The sequence below is a fragment of the Ambystoma mexicanum genome, chromosome 3q (genome assembly GCF_040938575.1).
Source record: "Ambystoma mexicanum isolate Mex_15411 chromosome 3q, UKY_AmexF1_1, whole genome shotgun sequence".
Taxonomy (NCBI): Eukaryota; Metazoa; Chordata; class Amphibia; order Caudata; family Ambystomatidae; genus Ambystoma; species Ambystoma mexicanum.
In genome coordinates, this window is record NC_090926.1 from 918611245 (window position 1) to 918631852 (window position 20608).

Below are 20608 nucleotides of genomic sequence, written 5' to 3' on the forward strand. Positions count from 1 at the left end.
TTGCTACTGCCGTGGCAACAGTCCCTTCCTGTTGAGAATCCCTCTGCTTGAGTTAGAGCGTAGAGCGCCCAAGGTTGTGCAGTGCTCAGCTCTCCCCTCTGCTTGTTACCTCGAACTTCTGTTGGTACGGTGGCAGCAACAGCCATGTTGTGGCCAGGCTCCCCCAGTCAGCAGTTCTTCCTGGCTTGCCTCCTTCCTGGCTGCACAAGCACTCTCTTCGGGGAAAGCCGCGGCCTGGCTAAGGCTGTTTTCCACATGTCATCTCCCCCTTTCGGAAGACCTTTGTGACTCGCCTCTGGTGTATGGCCACTGCGGCGGCAGAGCTTGTCGCACCACTCGGTGGTGGCAGGGGCGTACACCGTGACCCGCTCCTGGCCCATTGGACACAAGGATAGGCAGAGAGAGTGTGGTGGCTTGCGTGAAGCCTTGGCGGCACCCGTTGTTGCCGTGCCATTCTTCTCTACCAGTCAGGGCTGATGGCAGCCTTCTCATCCAGGCTCACCGGGCAGAGACGCAGTCATCCCAACGGCGTGGCAGGGATTCGGGTTGCAGGATGGGCCGCGGTCCAGGTCGCACCATCTGCTGGCTCCCTCCCAGGCGGGAGTAGCTTGTGGTGCTTGAGTGCAGGATGGCCAGCGGTCCATGTTGGCTCCCTTCCAGGCGGGAATGTTCACTCACTTTAATGGGCTCCGGGATACAGCCACTGCGGCAACGGTTCTTGCCTGTTTGTTGGGACGTGTCCCAAATCATGACAAGCTCCTGGCCAGTTGGTCGCAAGTATCGGCAGGGTCACAGTGGTGGCTTCCTGCAAAAGCCACTGCTGCGCCAGGTCTTGCCGAGATGCACCTCTTCTCCCAGGTCGGAGTTGCTTTAGACTGCACACTTCTCCCCCTGATGGCAGTGCCTTGTTTGAGGCAGTGCAGGTCTCCCCCTTTTGGGAGCGCCTGCTTCCAGTGTCCAGTGTGTCAGGGTGCTCCTCTGGCTTTTGCGCCAGGCAGGGGCCTGTAGCACTGTCAGGGCATGTGCCGCTAGTCCTCCACCAGACAGGGGTACCACTAGTCATTTTAGCTGCATGAGCTGCTTGTAATCCCGCATGCAGGAGTCCAAAAGTCATTGTCGTGCGTGGGCCCCTTGCTCTCTCCAGGCAGGAGTATCAACAGTTCTTGCAGCAACATGTGCCGCCTGTTCTCCTCCAGGCAGGAATACCAATCATCCTTGAGGCAGCATGGACTGCCTGCTCTCCCCCAGGAAGGAGTACGTCCTTTACGTACGTCCTTCATGGCGTAGCGGCAGTAACGGCCATGCCATTCTTACTCCTCCAGGTGGGAGGAACTTGCTTTACCATTTTGTTTCTTCTTGCGGCGCAGGCAAGAGCCGCTGTAACGTCGAAATCTGCTCAGCCGTCGAAAAATGCTTAGGGTGCTACTGCGCATGCGCTGTGTTGGTGAGCATGCGCAGTAACGACTGGCAGGAAAGCATTTTTCGACGGGCAATTTCGCCCAAGATAGCGCATTGATAGCCCATTTTCCGACGTTACACGGGCCTGTTAAGAGATCTCCCTCCCTCCCAGGGAGATGCAGAGTGAGAGGGAGGCAAATCCGAGGGGAAGCGAACTGGCAGATAGCCGGAGGAAGCTGGTTCACCGCCTATGTTTACACTCTGCAGAGGCGATGCCGTTTGATCCCCTCCCTTTTCCCCTTCAGCTGACAGGTAGGAAAAGGAGCACCTGAGGGTGGGGGAGTGGTTATGCAGAGCATTCGGGTGCTTTTAAACTCGAGTCCCGTTCTGGTTTGTTGTCCCCCCGGCCCCCCGCCAGTGTCGCCTTGTCCCCCTGCCAGTGTCTCCCTGTCCCCCCCTTCCTCCTACCAGTGTCTCCCTGACCCCCTCCCCCCGCCAGTGTCTCCCTGTCCCCCCTGCCAGTGTCTCCCTGTCCCCCCTTCCCCCTGCCAGTGTCTCCCTGACCCCCTTCCCCCTGCCAGTGTCTCCCTGTCCCCCCTTCCCCCTGCCAGTGTCTCCCTGTCCCCCCTTCCCCCTGCCAGTGTCTCCCTGTGCCCCCTGCCAGTGTCTCCCTGTCCCCCCTTCCCCCTGTCCCCCCTTTCCCCTGCCAGTGTCTCCCTGTCCCCCCTTCCCCCTGCCAGTCTCCCTGTCCCCCCTTCCCCCTGCCAGTGTCTCCCTGTGCCCCCTGCCAGTGTCTCCCTGTCCCCCTTCCCCCTGCCAGTGTCTCCCTGTGCCCCCTGCCAGTGTCTCCCTGTCCCCCCTGCCCCCTGCCAGTGTCTTCCTGACCCAACGCCAGTGTCTCCCTTGCCCCCCGCCAGTGACTTCCTGCCCCCGCCAGTGTCTTCCTGTCCCAAAGCCAGTGTCTCCTTGTCCCCCCTGCCCCCTGCCAGTGTCTCCTTGTCCCCCCTGCCCCCTGCCAGTGTCTCCTTGTCCCCCCTGCCCCCCGCCAGTGTCTCCTTGTCCCCCCTGCCCCCTGCCAGTGTCTCCTTGTCCCCCCTGCCCCCCGCCAGTGTCTCCTTGTCCCCCCTGTCCCCCGCCAGTGTCTCCTTGTCCCCCCTGCCCCCGCCAGTGTCTCCCTGTCCCCCCTGCACCTGCCAGTATCTCCTTGTCCCCTCTCCGGTGTCTTCCTGTCCCCCCAGCCCCCTGCCAGTGTCACCTTGTGCCCCCAGCCCCCTGCCAGTGTCTTCCTGTCCCCTCTGCCCCCTGCCAGTGTCTTCCTGTCCCCCCTGCCCCCGCCAGTGTCGCCTTGACCTACTGCCCCCGTGTCTCCCTGTCCCCCCTGCCCCTGCCAGTGTCTTCCTTGTTTCCCTTCTTGTCTTCTCCTCCCACTCCCTCCCCTGCACTATCTTGTAGTTAGTCACTTGTTTTGTTCCTCTCCTTACCGCTTTCCATTTCCCCCCTTACCTCCCCTCCTCCCCCCCCTCCTCTTGTCACTCTTGCACTGCAACAATTGTCGTCGGGCATAGTAATGTTACTGCTAGTTTTGTCTCCTTTTTTCCCCCCTCACCTCTCCCTTATTGTTCCATGCACTTGTACTATCTGTTATGATTTGATAGTTATTTTTCACATTCTGACCTGTTTCAAGGACCTATTTGAATGTAATTGTATTCTCCCATGTTCCCACCCTCCTTGAAGCGCTTTGAAACACATTGTGTATAGGCGCTATACAAATAATCAATCAATATGCTGTCACGTTGAGGGTTCTACTTCCCAGGTGAGGGTAAGCAAGGTGATGTTTCACTTTCCTCTCCCCGTGCACATAATTATAAGCTCTCTACATGAGCAATGCTACATAACTATTTCCTCAGAGGGGGGCTGGCAGACTCACATAAAATAATAAACTGGCCATCGCCGATGGCTTTTAGAAGTGAAACTGTCATTTCCACTTATACTAACATCATAGCCATTTAAGACCCCCAGTGACCTCAAAAGGGCACTACTATGTGATACGAACTTTGTTAAAGGTACTTATATAGCGCACCGTCACCAACGGAATTGGTCCCCAGGTGCTCTGGCAGATCTGCAAATGAGAAGGTGGGATGCGTTAGTAAGGTGAAGAGGGACTAGGATAGTGAGAGGAGTGGTGTACTGTTGGCAGCTTCAACTCCGTATACACCGGGTGCTGAGCTTTGGTGCGGGTATCAGTCAGTCCGTGTGTGCTGTAGGTGCGGCTTATGTGTTGTTGCAGTGTGGTGAAGTGTGTGCGGCTTGTGCGAGAGATGGTTGTGTGAGTTTTTTTAGAAAGATACGTATGCAGAGAATTTGAGTTTATATTGGTTAGTGGGTTATATGAAATTTAACATGCTAACATTCACGGTTCTGTTTAAGTGTAGTACTTGCTAATCTACACATTCCGTCCAAGTGTGGCACTTGCTAATCTTCCCAATAGTTATCTCGATTTAGGGCAGGATGATGATCTCCATTCTAAGTGTGGCACATGGTAACATTCAAGTTCCATCTAGGTGTGGCACGTGCTAACATTCACTTTTTCTATCTCTATGTGATGCAGGCTGATGTTAAGAATTCCATATGAGTGTGGTATATGCTAACATTGGGAATTATGTTCGTAAGTAATGCAAAACAACATTTACAGTCCAGCCATGCGTAGATTTAGGTCGGAGGTCATACATTTCTCTAAATGTGCATGGTGTAAGCCTATGGTGGTGTACTTTAGCGAGAGGTATGGTAGAGTGGTGGGGGCTTTCTGGAGTAGAGTAATTGCAACCTACCTGATCAGCATCTCACGTCCAGAATTAGGAAAAAGATGTTCATGAAAAGATCCTGTATATCAATGGGAAGGCTGTAAACGGCTACCTTTCACCCTGCGATTGAACCCACATTATCCCTTTATCTCTCCAGTATAGGGGTGTCACGGTATTAGTTTTATGACGGTACGATAACCTTCTTGCCAAATGACGGTATATCATGGTTATCGCGGTATAGCAGGTGGAGTTAACTAATCTTAACAAATATTTTCTAAAAGTTCATAAATTGACAGATTTATTATCTCAAACAAAACCATGCACCCAGGGCCAGAATTGGGCTTTTCAACATACTTTCCACTGAAATGACTTGCTTCCACCAAACACACGTGTGGAGAGGGGGAGGGGCCCTGCTACAACTGGCAAAGCAAACTAAATGGCTTTTCTTAAGTGGTCATTTAGACTTTTTGTTCCCCCCACTGGCTACTGGTGAAGATGAACATGTTGCCATCTTGATAACCTGCATGCCACAGATCAATGGAGGCTGATGGTAGTATACGCTTGTGTGCATACACACACACACACACACACACACCCACTCTCTCTTTACGTTACAGCCTTTAGTTTACTTGCGGGCCAAAAGGTTTTCAGAAATCACAGACATGTTACCCTTTGGTATGGCAGCAGGGAATACCAACAGATTTGACTTATTATATGTAAATTCAATGATAGAACCAGGGAAATCCCCCATTGCCATATGTTTAGAGAACATTATCCATTATAAATATATACACCCCAAAGCCACCACCCCAAAGTAAACCCTTTTCCTTCTTGGCACTGTATCTATTCTTCCTATTGCTAACATATTGATTTTGTGTCGGGCACGTGTGGTTTATGGAATGGCATTAAAAACTGCTCCAACTGAAACTACTTGGCAGACGGCAGATCCAACAGTGTAAGACCAAGTCTGCGCAGCACTTGCTTACTGCAGCCTTTACAAATCAGATTGAAAAGTAAACTTAATGGTATGAACGGTATAACGGTATAAACAATGTGACGGTTATTATTGTTCAATTAAGTGGTTCACGGTATCTTTACCGGTATACCGTTACATCCCTACTCCAGTATGGCAAACAGTTTGGAGCAACACAGTGCAGCTAAGTGAAAAGGGGCATCAGCCCTCAGTAAACATTGGTCTGCTCTATGTTCACATTTAGAGATTCTGGAGAATGTTAGTGCAGCTACCGCACGAAGGGATGAAAGAAGGCACTGCTTCAACATGTGCACAGAATCGCCATCTGCAACACAATCTGTGGGGATTTCATACTTTCTATGCATATGTTGACTCAGGCTTTCCTTATGGAGTCAAGTGGGGCCTGGGGGAGCCTATTGCATTTGTCTACTTCTCGTGTTTGTTTTCCTTTCCTCCTGTTTAATGTCTGCATGTATTTTAGTTTCTTTCCCTGGTGTTGTTAGCTTGTGACAATGGTTTTTTTGTGCTAGACTGCAGGCACCAGTGAATCATTGAACATTTCCACAGGACTGCTGCTGCTGAAGTGTTTTCACATTGTCCCCCCACCCCCCTATCCCCTCTCATGATTAAGTATAGGCTTATATAAAATGGGGACATTGTATTATATATACCAGCACACGAGAGAGAGAGAGAGAGAGAGAGAGTACATGTGTTCGGAGGGCTCCTGCAGGCTGCGAACCGCAGGGCCATTCCCCGCCTGCGAATACTACAGGCCCTGCATTCAGCAACAGATAAGTGCTTTTATCTAACAAGTCAGACTATTGGTTAATTCCGGAGTGTTTATTTGGATAGAACGCAAGCAGCGTTTGGGCAAGGCAGCGCTCTCAGGAGGAGCATTGTGTTCGGGGAGTAACTGAATAGAACGCAAGCAGTGTTTGGGCAATGTAACTCTTAAAGACAGAGGTGCTCACAGCTGATAGCAACTTCCGATGCACAGTAGCATGAGTGGCGGAGAACCGGCACCACAAATCGACTGCATTTGCATGCTGTAGACCGCCAGTGGGCAGTTTTGGTAGCTTGTCAAGTGTTCTGTTATACTGTTCCGCAACACAAGCTCACACGTGCTTTTGATTTCTTTGTAGCGGCGCTCTGCTGGATCAAAACGGCTTGAACATTGGGACCGCAGCTCATGGCAGACGTACCCCGCTGCACGACACAAAGCTAAGTGCCATCTTGTTTCTTTAGTTAATGTGTGTTGGTTGTGAGTTCCAACAACCAACGCATTGCATGTAACCAGTGGGTATATGATTGCAATGTACTAGTGAACCTGTTTAAGGTGTGCCGGTTGTGAGTTCAAACAATCAGCACAATGTGAGTGCGTACCAGTAACGCACCAGAGAATCCTAAAATACAATGTGCCAGGTATCAAAGCAGAATTACTAGGGCCGGAGAAGGCCAGACTAGGCAGGGCTTTGGGGGGCATAGTGTGCTAGTGTGCAGGAGTGGGTGGGCGGAGCATCAGCGATTTCAGGAACCCCAGTAGGGGGGCAACAAGTCAAACCTTTTCCCTGAATCCCCTTACCCATCACCCCTACCTATCCAATCCAGCAGACCCTAACCCTCTTTCCGCGGCGGGTCACGGGGGCCTGAGATTGTGTACAATCCAGGCACCAAGATCCAACGGGGAGGCAGGTGTACGTGCTACCTTCGCCCAAGACCAAGAAACCTGACACCCAGTAACTAAGTAGAGTAACTTGAATTACTCATATGTCCTGTCCCCTTTCCTCCATCCTTGTGGGTGATTCCACTGATCAAGACAACCGGGTGATGCTGTGACAACCTGCCTCAAGATTAAGAAGAAGCAAGAATGTTCAACAGAACCGCCTGACCGAACGCTGCATCCCACCTGGAACTGGTATCAAGGGAATAGTGCTAACAGAAAGCAGACGAAGTGGCTCAGGTAGCCGCCTTGCTAATGACTTCTGGAAAGACCTCGTCCGGGAGAGATACATCTTCAGCGCTCTCCAAGTCTAAGTAATGCAATACCCTTTCAGCACCGACGGCAGGTTTGGACGAACGCTGGCCGACAGATTTCCTGGTTCAAATGGAACGGAGAGACCACCTTGGCCAAGAAGTTTGGATGAGTGCCCAAGATTACCGTGTCATTGTGGAAGGTGGTGAAGGGCTTGCACGACAGAGCCTGCAGCTCGCCGACTCTGCTTGCAGAAGTGAGCGCTACCAACAGTATTGCCTTGAGCGTCACCAGCCTGATGTTGACCAAGGCCATTGGCTTGAAAGATTTACGCTGTAAAGCCGCCAGAACCACGCTGAGGTCCCAGACCGGGTGTGTGCCCATGAACCAGAGGAAACCGTCTGGACAACCCCTTGAGGTGAGCCTTAAGCACAGGGGTGGCCGCCAAAAAAATGCGCTCTGGGGAGTTCTTGTAGGCCCCAATGGCCACCAAATAGGTGCGACAGGTATCAACCTGGTCTCCATAGCGAGCCAGATGTGTAGAAAAGGCCAGTACGTCGTCCAGGGTGCAGGTGAGTGGGGTCCAGCCCCTTGTCGTGAGCCCAGTGGCAGAACCTGGTCCACCTACTCTTGTACTGAGAACACGTGGAGGGCCTCCTGGATGATTTCCCAGTTGTCGTACGAAAACTGGGAGTGGGGCAGTCTCTGCTGATCAGGAGCCAGGCCAAGCGGGCAAGCTTGCTGGGTCCGGGTGCTCCCAACGCCCTGCTGCGTCAGGAAGCCCCTGCAGGGGTGTGGGAAATGGACAGGCCCCTGGGAGCGCAACTGCAGCAGGTCGGAGAACCAAGCCCTCGACAGCCAGTGGGGGGGGCGATTAGGAGGAGGCTGCAGTCTACTGAGGCTCAAAATGTGCAGAGGGTCCGCTGGAGCAATGGAGGAGGAAACGGATAGCAACTGACAGCAGAGTTGGAACGTGTCGCCCAGAGACCGCTGGCCCCACCCCGCCCATGAAGCGAAGAGGGCGCACTTGGAATTCAGAGGAAATGCAAATAAGTGCAGATCTGGGAACCTCCATTTCTGGAATAGGGGCAACAAACAGTTGATGTGTAATTCCCATTCGTAGGTGTTTAGCCCCAGACGGCGGAGATGTTCCGCTTCCGCATTGTTGTCCCCCGGGGGATGGACCGCAGATATCCATGTCCCCTCCAACTGGGTCCCTCCCAGTTTGACACTGCCTCCATGCACAGGAGGGGCGAGGGGGTGACGCCCTGCTTGTTCAAGTAGAACATCATCGTGGAATTGTCGGTCCTGACCAGAACCGCGTCGCCCCTGATGACCAGTAGAAAAAGCCAGGCCTACCACTTTGAGATGCAGCAGATTGATATGCAGGAGGGCCTCCGTTCTGGACCATGCGCCATGAATCAAATGGCCATCTAGGGTAGCCCCCAGCCCGAGAGGGAGGAATCCGTCATTACCAGAGTGGGCTCTGGCTGGGTGAACGGGGCTCCCACTGCCACATTGCACTTCTTTCTTTTCTTGAGAACTATCCCACACCCTTTTTGTATTAGTTGTGAGGTTTGGCAATAGGTTTCTTAGTATAGGCCCTTTTTATTTTATTAAACTTTATTTAGCTTGACAACACAGAAGAGGCAGAAGCCCAACAGGGGCAGACGTGACAATTGCAGTGCATACAGTCCGATTTCAACATTGTACATTGCTTTGCGGGTATGAGCAGAGGGGCGCAACAACACAGGAGCAATTTGGGTAATCAAAGGTTCAGGCCATGGTGGAGGTGGGAGAAGATGAAGTAAGAGATGCACCATCAGAGTCTGTAGCTATGGAGGCCATATAAGAGCAGAATCTCAGCCATATGTTCCTGGGCCTGGAATGCGTCGGCTGTTGATTAGCCCAGACCTCTTCCGTGTCAATTGCCCAGGTGGCTGCCCTAAGCCATTGCGAGTGTGAGGGTGGACCAGGGCGGAGCCAGCATAGTAAGATGCAGTGGACAGTGAGTAACATACAGAGGCCTGCCAGCTTTTTGGAGTCGCGACTCAAGTCCGGGAAGTCATGAAAGAGACGCAAAGCAGGGGATGGAGCGACTGTGTAGTCCAAAATGACAGTCATAGGAGTACATATCTCCTCCCAGTACTGCGCTAATTTAGGACAGGACCAGATCATGTGTATGTATGTGGCGCTGTCGGTTCCGTACCTGGGGCATCTGGGGGAGTGGTCCTTGGACATGCGGTGCAACTGAATCGGAGTGAGGTGATACCTGTGCAGGACTTTGAACTGGATTAATTTGAATCAGGAGTTAAAGGACACATTGTGGGTGCGCGCACACATGAGATTCCAGCGTTGGTCGGACATCACCACCCCCAAGTCCTCTGCCCATTTATGTTTCAGTTTGTTGCAGGGGGGGGGGTCGATCTGGCCTGTAGAGGGCATATAGTCTGGATACCTTCCCCCTAAAGGAGTTGAAGCTGCATAGCTCCGCAACTACTGGGTCATTGGGAGGTAGCGCAGGGAAGTCAGGGTATGTGATTTTAAGAACTCTGCGGAGGGAGGAGTATTGGAGCCATGCGGATGGTTTCTGTCTGAGGATGGGTGGAAGATCCGACCACTCAACAAAACCACCACTCTCAAAGATGTCCCGGATTGCCTCGTAGCCCGTTTCAGCCCACCGTTGTATGATGGATGATGGTAAGTATGGGACCCCTGGGAGGAAATTCCACAGTGGTAGATCGCCGTGGAATGGATAGGATGTGCCTGATAGCACATCCCTAGCCCACTCTAAAATCTGGAAACTAACGGGGTCTAGTGACTCTAACATGATCGGCAATGGGGAGAGAATCAAGGAGCGGACGTCTCGGCCACTGACTGCCATTCTCTCGAGTCTAACATGCGGAGGGGGATCCTGTGTGTTAAACCAGTGCGAGGCGAAGTGGGCCTGCGCCACCAGCCAGTATTTGAGAAAATCTGGGGCATGAATCCGCCGCTTTACATGGGGGTGGACAATGTTGCAAGTTTTAGTCGGACTGCCCCAGAATGCCACAGATAAGTGTTAATAGTGCGGGTCAACGCTTGGAAAAAGCAGTCTCCCCGGCAACAGGGGCAGATTGATTAACTTATATAAAAGGGAGTACGACCATCTTTAGAACGCCCCAATTCGACCTGCCAGGGAAATTGGAACTCTCACCCAGCCAGAAGCCTTTTCAGAGAGTTTTGTGAGCTACTGATAGTTCTCCTGGAGCAATGTCTCAGGACGGCGAGTCACCTCTATACCGAGGTAAGTAAATTTCGATTGGGACCAAGTGAACCCCATAAGATTGGGAGGGGAACGTGTGCATTCAGTGAGTGGGAACAGGGTGGATTTGGAGCAGTTTACTTTGAGTCCAGAAACACGCCCAAAGTGGACAACGTCTTCCAGTATCGGGGCAAGGTTGATAGCGGGAGACCGGATATAGAGCTGGGCATCGTCTGCATATAAAGAGATGATATCCGCTTGGCCTGCTGTTCGTAACCCTCTGCGAGCGTGCCACTGGCGCATCTTATCAGCAAACGGTTCCATAGCTATAGCAAAGATTAAGGGGGAAAAGGGGCAGCCCTGCCTCGTACCTCTGGCAATTCGAAATAGGGATGAGCATCTGTCCTCAGTACGGACCCTAGCCACCGGATCTGAGTAAAGTAGCCCGACCCATGAACGAAAACTGGGCCCAATTTTACATTTTCCGAGGACCCGCCAAAGGTACTTCCAGGTCATGGAGTCGAATGCTTTTTGCATGTCCAGTGTAGCAACTACAGCTTGCACGTTCGGGTTAATTCTACTAATAATATCAAGTAGAGAGGTGGAGCGCCCTGGAATAAATGCTGCTTTATCGGGGTGAATGATGTGTGACATGAAGGGGGCCAAGCATAAGGCTAGCAATTTGGCAAAAATGCTGACATCGCAGTTGATTAGTGAGAGGGGACGGTACGAGCCACAGGGGTGGGGGCCTTGCTAGGTTTAAGTAGAACCGTTGTTATGGCTTCCCAGAGAGAAGGGGGAGCCTACCCACTATGCATGCTTCTTCCCATAGGGCCATCAAGTGAGGTATTGGGAGGGATTTGAAGTGTTTGTAAAAATCTACTGGAAGGCTGTCCGAGCCCGGGGATTTACCAGATGACAGCGAATCGATGGCATCTGAGAGCTCCTCCGCAGTAAACGGCCTCTCGAGAGAGCAATTAGTTTCAGAGGAGAGGACCGAAAGGGGAAGGTCGTCTAGGTAAGCATCGATCTCCGCTGTTGGGACGCTCTCATCCTCTGAGTAAAGGGCTTCATAGAATACCAGGAACTCAGTGTTAATATCCTGTGGGAGTGTGGCTAGAGTGCCGTCTGCTCTCTCGATAGCGGGGATGTTGGGGGATCCAAACTCTCGACGGATGAGTCTGGCTAAGAGTCGGCTTGGCCGTTCGCCCTCCCCGTATTTTCTCACGAGCTGGGGGTTGTCGAGGAATTTCACCTTGCGTTCCGCATGAGTATGAGACGCATCAAGTTCCGTACCTAAAGACGCGAGGATCTCAGGAGATGGAAGGAGAGCGTATTGGGACTCGAGGGACGAGAGGGCCGACTTACTTTTCCGGATATCTCCTCAGATCGCTTTCAGAATATCACTTTCCTTGGAGATGGCGATACCCCTGATGTAGGCTTTAAATGGCTCCCAAAGGGTGGATTGTGTAGTGACCGAATTAGTGTTGTTTTCAAAAAGTCTTCAATGGCAGTCTCTAGCTCTGAGCTAAAGGCTGTATCGAGCAAGGAGTGTGGTTTCATTTTCCACTGCCGAGTTCCATCGTAGTCTGGACCCCAGCAGAGAGGGAGAGAGAGTCACCCGGGAGTGGTTGGAAAGAGTTCTAGGGAGAATCGATTGCTGTGAAACGTTTCTTATCAGCATGTCTGATATCCGCCATCGGTCAGTCCTAGAATGTGAGTCGTGAACCGGGGAATAGAAGGAGTATGTTTGGGAGTCAGGGTATAAGTCTCCATACGTCTACTATAGCCAGTCGGGGAAGCGATGATAGAATGGTGTAGGCTGCTTTTGAGAGTTGGCGGGGTCTGGAGCCCGATCTGTCCAGGTCCACGTCTAGTATTGTATTGAAGTCGCCCCCCACAGTATCGGGACCATAGGGAAGCTGCCTATGAGGGGGGCTAAGTGGAGGTAAAATTCGGGGTCGTCTACATTGGGACCATAGATGTTCAATAACACCAGTTCTTTATTCTGTAGGACACCATGAAGCAATACATATCTACCCAGTGGGTCGACCTGCAAAGATTTACCAGTAAATTTGAGGCTTTTATAGATCAGTGTCATAACCCCCCGACTCTGGGCAGAATAGTTGTTGTAATATCTTTGGGGACCCCACCCTTTGGCGAATTTTCCACAGTGTTCAGCATATGCGTGTGTTCCTTGTAAAAGAAGGATTTTCACTTCATGGCGTGCAATTGTAACTGTCGCATTTTCCTATAATTCCCCAGCCCCCACACATTCCAACTCATGAGTATCACATTGTCGCCCATTGAAATAAGAGCACTGCATAGGTTTTGAAGTTCGGAGAGGTGATAACCTAGGGCCTGAAGGCCGGGCTAGATGAGCGAGCCCCCTCTCAGTACGCAACTGACCTGGCATTGGCCCGCACTCTGCCTTCTTCATGAATATCAAGCCTTTTTTTACCATAACACCCATCCCAACCCACCCCCACCCCCACCAACATCCCTCCCCCAATCAGAGGAATGACAACCCCATAACCAAATCCAAACCAATGGCATCAACGCCTGGGGGCCCGTGTGCTGGCCTGGTGGCAATACCCTGGGCTGAGGGCTCATGAAGGATAGAGAGGTGCATCAAAAACCGTTAACATGTAGTTTAAGAGGTTACTAATGACGGGGAGATCAAGACATCGTAGAGCCAGAGTGAACTGTAGACACATGACAGAAGGATGGATCTCCTGCGCCCATGGGACGGGGGCGCCCCTCCCTATAGGTGATCAAACGTCAACAAAGTGATGAGGCCATGAACTTTCAACCTGGAAAGTGATTGTCTATGAATTTGGAGGCTTCTTCCGGGATTGTGAAAAAGAAAACCTGGTTAGAGTGTTCATTTCGTAGCTTGGTGGGATACAACATGGAATATTTAACCTCCAGGTCACGCAGCCTCTTCTTGACTGCCAGGAAGGTTTTGCGTTCCTGTTGAACCGCCACTGAGAAGTCTGGGTATAAGTGGATCCTAGAGGACCCCAAGAAAAGATCCCATTTGGCTCTCGCTACCCTAAGGAAGGCGTCACGATCCCGAAAGTTTAGCACCCTGGCTATGATGGTGCGCGGGGGCGCGCCAGGTCTGGGTTTTGCTGATAAAGCTTAATGGGCTCTTTCAATTGCGAACTGTGTCGAGAGCCTGGGAGAATCAAGAAGTGTGAGTAGAGTGCGCTCTATGTAGTCTTCCATGGGTTCCTTGATGCCGTCCTCGGGGACCCCAATTATGCAGAGGTGATTGCGTCTAGAGCGCGATTCGAGGTCCTCATTTTTTTTTTGGCTACCTCCAGCACGTGTCTAGATAATGAGGAGACTTACACCCGGAGAGAGCCCAAGTCGTCCTCCGTAGCGCCCACCCTCGTTTCAATTTCAGCAACTCGGTTGTCGGTTTTTTCAATGTGCGCTGCGATCGAGGATATGGAGCCATTCATGTCATCCAGTTTGGAGTGCAAAGTGGTGAACCCTTCGCAGATATATTCCAGCATTTTCTGTGTTTCTATGGAGTCTGGAGGAGTTGAAGTGGTGGGTTCCGGCTCTGGTGCCTCCTCTGCCTGTTTAGACAGTGTTTTAGTAAACATGTTGATGGAGCTCTGTTTTTTCCCTGCGCCCTTAGTCATGATGTGGACTGGGGGAGAGTCTGCAGACTTGGGAGACCAGTATGTGGAGAGAGTGATCGCAAGGGTGAGTGAGGGTGACTGGATGGGGCCTAGCCAGTCCCAGTTGGTCTGAAGGAGCTTGACCCATTATTAGCTTGTGGGTGTCCAGAGTATACAGCGACGGGCCTGGTCGGCGGTCCGAGTCGCCAGGCCAGTTGGCAAGTATGTAGATGCACAGGGAGCCCGGTGACAGGAATGCCCAGGCAGAACCAACCAGTGATGTTCCAAGTTAGAGCGCAGATCCTGGGGACCTCAGTAGACAAGGGAGCGCTATGGTCCAAGGAGTTTGTGGTCTCTGGCGTATCAGGGAGGTTGCCCAGTAAGCAACTGTGAGACGTCGGGTGATCGAGGTGGGAAAGGGGTCACTGGGTGGCTAGGGTGAAGAGGACTTTCTGGAGCTCAATTAGAGCATCACAGTTGCTGGTCGGTGGGAGCTCTCAGTATGCGTGGCTCGGCCACACCAGCTACCGTTCCCCCGTGTCATGATTCCTACCCCCGGGGACCCAGACCATGTCCAGCAACCCCGGAAGCAGGCATCAAGTTACCCCCAAGCAAGCCCAACAACCCCCGCTAGGAGCTATTTGGGTGCAGTCCTGGCGCCTATGGCACCAGGCTCATATGGAGTCAGTCCTGGCGCCATAGGCGCCAGGCTCATAGATTAAAACTTACCTGATGCAGACCATGCTGCAAACTTACCTGATGCAGACCATGCTGCCTGAGCTCCAAGCCAAACGAGGCTTGGAAGGGACGATTTTACCTAGGGACTATTTTTTACTCGGGTGGGGCTGAGGAGGAATACTTACCTGGGACTACTTTGGAGGCTATTTAAACCACGCTCGAAGAACAGCACATGCTTCGCGTTATTCTGCATCCAGCAGCGTAACGCTCACCGTGCCTGCAAGTCTGCATCCAGTCTTCTGCCACGCCCGCCTCGAGTTTGGAGCTCCTAGAAAAAGGGAGAAAGAAGGAGAAAAGGTTAGAACAAGAGCAATACCTTTGATCCTTACCTGAATTCCCGATCCATCGCGCCTTCGAGCTGGAAGAAAGAAGTTGTTTTATGCGCGCCGCCTCGCCTGCTGCAGTGCCGCGCTGAACTCACCGGCCTTCGCCGCATCTTCACATTTCACCGCATCCTCCTGCATGTTCCCGCCGCACTCCGGCACCTAAGGAGAAGACAAGAACAGCAAGGTGAGCCAAGGGAATACACAGAGGAATACCCTCTATAGACTTACCCCTGATTTTACCACCGCGGGTATTATTCTTCTTCACGGGTCGGCGCAGCTTCCACTGCATCCTAGCCGAACCCCGGTCCCTAAGGGGAAACAAAAGGACAGCAAGGTGAAACAAGGGACTAACAAGGGAAACCCTCCTCACCACAAAAGACTTACCTGATTTTACTGCCGGAGGCATTATTCCCCGAGACTTCATACTTTCTCTCAGCGCCTGAATAAGGGAGAAAGCAACAGGTTACATATGGACATAATTTTTTCGAACTGTGTTGGATAATACAAATCCTTACCAGAACATTACCGGTTGCCACAAGGAACTCTTAAGTAGGGTCAAGCTGCAACCTGCAAGGAATCGGACAAGAGTGAAAGTCAGGCATTTGAACTCTTACGAACTACATATGCTTACGGCGTCTTGCTAGGAATATCGGAATCAATATTGTCCTGGAACTCACCAATTCCTTCCAGCCAGTGAAGTAACTGGTTATCTACGCGCCCCTGCGCTCAATGCAGGATGGAGAGCTCATCTTTTCCAATCATCAGGCGAGACTATAAGAGGGGACATCCAAGGTGATCAGTGGGGAGAACAGCGGGGTGGGGGGATTTACGCTCAACTCCACGGGTGGTTAATTCCCTTTCTCCATTTGCAGAAGAATATTCCTACGGGCCAAGCAAACAAAGCTAAGTGGGCCAGTCCAGTCCGTCATCTCGGCCCTACGTGTCACATTGGTGGAGATCACAGCAGTCCAGTCCAGATCGACGCCTCTGTGGGAGCCAGGTGAGCGTAACACCGGGTTGTAGGGCGAGTGGGTGGTGTAGATAGTTTAAGCTTTGTGCAACCTGGCCAGACTCCACACACACACTGCATCCGAGTGGCCCCCCCTGTTGAGGTTCGCAAGGCAAGAATTCTGCAGGTGGGCGAGGGTGGAGAAGCCCAGGGATCCAGAGCCCTCTATCAACAAGCTCTATCAGAGGCACCTATTTCTGGGCTATTGCAGAGGGATGGGAGCCTTCACTGTCGCAGCAGCATGAACTGGGATGGGGTTGTTGAGGCTTGATCAGCGCCTGAGCAGGGTGTGATCTTCAATGTTGAGTAAGTATAGGGCCGCCCACCATCAGCGCACCCAGAGGCCAATGACCATTCAGTTGTGCCCCCTATGGCCCAAGTTGGCAGCTCGTGGAGCTCGAACTTCTGTGCAGCCGTGGGAGAAACACAGATTGTGGGGGAGTGAATGAGCACCCCCGCCGCACAGCAGCACCCCCGGCAGGGGCAGGACAGGCCGCAGCGAGGCTCGCAGTGTCCCCAGAGGGGGTGGGGCCAGCCCAGGGAAAACTAAGCCTCAGCTGTGGTTGCCAGATCCAGGCCCACCCGCCCCCAGGGACTCACCGTCTGTGTCGTGGGCTCCGGGCTCCAGCCGTCCAGGGCCGCAGGAGGGGGGGGCACCCCACCAAGTGTGTAGATGTTAGGAAGGCTGCGGCAGGCACCCCCCCCACCAGCACACCCCGGCCCGGAGCAGTGGCAGAGCAGACCCGCTCAGCGCCAGAAGGGTCGAGTGCGGCAGCAGTCCACGCTGCACACCAGAAGCCGCAGATTCCAAGGTTCGGGGTTCGATGTCGCTGCAACCGTAGCAGCCCCTAGGGAAGCTCTGTACACCCCCCCCACCCCTGGGCGCAGAGGATCCGGCTTGATCAGTGCTGGGGAATCCAATCAGGCGGGCACAGAGCGCCTCGCCCACAGCAGGCCGCAGATGCCCGGCCCTAGCAGACACTCCCACGGAAGCGTCAGTCGGATCAGGCCGATGCCGACTCCCAGTCCACCAACAGCCGCCCAAAGCTCCGTAACGGAGCCGGCTCTCGTCTCCAGACCCGGCTGATAATTAGACAGGGTGCATGGGAGTAATCTGTTGATGTCCCCTCGGTAGACTACGGTGCACCAACGCTGATTTCCACAAGAATAATGCCTCCCAGCACAGAGCCTTCACTTAGGTGGCCATCTTCACCGAGCGCAACAGCGCCGCCCAGGCCCTTTTTATTTGACACAACGCCATTAGGACTGCCTATTTTCATTTGATGGTCGACGCTTACTCCCATTGTAGATTTAGGTTTAGATTAGATGTTTTTCCAACCTGCATACAGTTTAATAAACACCCTTGAACTGTGAGCACTTGTCTGTCTTTACTGTTGACACCATGAGTTCCTTACACTACCCTCAAACAAGCCTGGTTGTTCTTGGGTAATGCAAAAATCCTGTAGTAGAGGTCGGAGCCCATATCTGACTGAGGAACCGGCTCCAACACCTGCATGTCCAAAAGAAGAAGGATCTCCCGCAACAGTGCCGGGGATCCTCTCTGAAGCAGAAGGAAAAAGAGGAAAAAGAAGAGGCAGACAGAAGCCAGTGCAGCTGCGAAGAGAGCCAGCCGGCCCCCACCAGCGAGCTGTGTTACCCGACCGTCACGTCATTGCTTCTTGGCGTCCGAGGTAGGAGCGGAGGAGGAGGAGCGGAAAAAGTGGTGCAAGGTCCTCTGCTGCTTCCTCCTGTGGTCGCTGGGGGATCAGTCAGGCTGCAGCATATCATGGTCCCTGAACCCCTTCAAGCTGCTGAAGGAGCAGGGTTTGAAGTCGGACCTGCCCTGGGTTTGAGGGAAGGACTTCTGCCCAGGTTTGGTCAGGATGGCCAGGGACTTGGCAGTTTGCGTTGAGGTCTTCTTTACTGTCAGCTTGTCATCGGTGGTCGAATGAAAGAGGTCCGTCCCTTCGAACTGAAGGTCTAGACTCCTCTCCTTTACATCTAAGGAGAACCTTGTGGCAAGCATCTACGCCGTCCATCTCCTCTAGACCCCCAGGCAGAGGCATCTACTGGCTGTGTCGATGTGCGAGACCAAAGACCCCATGAGGTCCTGCGCAACTGCGCAGGTCTCTGTCAGCCTGGCTTTAATAGAGGCCTGTCTCTCCGGGTGTATGTCGGGCAGGAACACCCCCGATCTCTCGCCACAGCTTCTATTTCACCGTGGCTAGAAGGGTATCAGCGTTGGCCTGTCGCAAGTACAGCCCAGCGTTGAGATAACAACATCTCCTGTCGAATAGACTCGAGGGCCCTGTCCTCCTTGTATAGACAGGTAGAGGCGGCCCCTGCTGTGGACGACAACGAGGATGGCTTGGAATACAAGAGGCTGCCGCCACAACTGAAGAGTGTGGTTGAGGGTGGGAGGCCAGGAGGACTTGTTCCCCATCCAGTAGCCTAAAGCGGCTGTCCAATTTCTTGTTCATCTGGGCTTTGGCCTGGGGCTTCTCACAGAACTTTTTAGCCACGAAAGGACATCTTTCTGAAGGGGAATGCCTGATCGGATTGTGGCGCATGGGCCAGGACCTCCGCCAACACCCCTGATTCCAATCAGACCAGGAATGAGCAACAGGTATAAGATAGCACCTCCATCCTTAATAGGAATCTGAGCTTCACACACACACAGACACACACAGACTATAAAAGGGAAAAATCACAATTTTAAAGCAAATGCTGGAGGTACCACGTATGCATTATTCACTACCTGCAAAGCAGAATGCTGGATAAATTGCAATAAGGCACGCAAAAAGGATGTAGCTTAACATTCCAAGTCCTGCAGACAAGCACCGGTCAAAGATCTGTCATTTGCTTACAAATTGCAAGCCCCCCCAGCCCCTGCCCACAAGCATCCAGCATGATGAAGGGCAACCCTCTGAAGAGTGGGGCAGGGAACAAAAGTATAAATTGGTCCATCCGTCGTCTGATCATAATCCAACAGTCAGTACACCACACAAAGTTTGCGATGAAGAGTAAATCCTGGGTAACAAAGGAGACCGCTTTGCACACTCCCTGAAGAAACACCTGTTGCTCCATAAGTGCTTCAACAAAATTTAGGGCATAATCAGCGTACACCCGGTGAATTGAAATCCAGAACAAAAAAGCAGCCAGTTGAAGCAAAGAACTTTGCCAATTTTCCAACCAGCTCATATATTGTGGACAGATCCAACAATATGAGCCCACTAGGGCAAAGGGCATTCAACAGTCTGAAGAAGCTGGCAAATCAAGGGTTAGTAGGCTACCATGCTTTCCTGAACAGGATAGTGAACCGCAGAGATTGACGTTCTAAGCATAACTGATGCAGTATGCAAAACCACACCAAAAAAGCAAGCCTAATGATTTTACCACAGCAACCACACTGACGGCCATACAAGAAAGATCTCTACATGGACAGCAATACACCCAGAAGACCAGACTGAAGCATACCAATTTCTAGTCCCAGTCCTTGGATCAAATGTTCTTAGGCAAAGGGAGCTCTGTGGCTCAGGTCGGCGACGGCGGACGGCTGTCCGGTGTTTCTCTTTGATCTCCTCGGCGGTCCCCTTCTCCGCGTCGGCAGCCTTTCGTAGGTCTGTCTACCAGGGAGCTTTGGCAAAGATCGGCTTGTGCACAATGGCCCCTTGTAGCTCGGGAAGAGATCTCCTAGCCAGGTCCTCTCTTGGATCAGTTCCTTGAAGGCACAGCAGCTTTCAGATTAGCGAAGGACAGCAGCAGCAGTTCTTCTTCCAGTGGGCTTCAAAGGTAAGCATCGGTTTCAACTTCAGCTTCTGAACTGCGTCAGTTTCGATGTCAGTTTCTACTTCAGCTTCTGAGCGATTTCTAGTAGTGAAAGGCCCCCAGATATACTGTTGATCTCCCATTCATTCTGCTGGGTCACACTCAGGCAACCAATCACTCAGAAGGGCAGTCAGGCAGCCAATCAGGCGCACAGTGCATTCAGGCCATTCTTCTCCATCCAGACACTCTCAACACAGAATGTGGATTCGGCCAAGTACCATGCCATTCAGCACTACACACTGCATTCATACCAGTTTTGGGCAGGGCTGTCTCAGTCATTGTGTCAAACGCCAGATACTAGACACCCATAACACAGAGTGCGTATTCGTCACACACTCCATTCACCTAGGTCCCACCCCAAGGGCGTACCCACAACATACAGTGATTGGGAAGGCTCCAGCCAGTCTGGCCTGGACTTCCCCCACAACACCATATATGGAACTTCACCCAACAGCCAGTCAGGGAGAAGGGACAGAGTCAGGGCTTCCTGTGACTTTGGGAAAAGTAAGGTAACAGGCGATAGAAAGCAAGAGGCCACCGGGGCCATCTTATTTCCTAACAGGAAACCACTGAATCCAATGACAGGGCCTGGGCATCCCAAAATGGACATTCAACCGTAAATGTGTACGCCCCCTCACCCCCTTTGGTTTGACGGTAGTCCATAGTGCTAAAGTGCCATCTCCG

General features: G+C 52.4%; 1 long non-coding RNA gene across 1 annotated transcript in view; it reads left to right on the forward strand.

Moving 5' to 3' along the window:
* The first annotated feature begins 1463 nt into the window (after positions 1–1463).
* LOC138583113 (uncharacterized) overlaps positions 1464–20608 on the forward strand; it is a 32697-nt gene continuing 13552 nt past the window's right edge. The window contains exon 1 of the long non-coding RNA XR_011305158.1: positions 1464–1710. This is a non-coding gene — a long non-coding RNA (uncharacterized lncRNA). The remainder of the gene's footprint in view (positions 1711–20608) is intronic.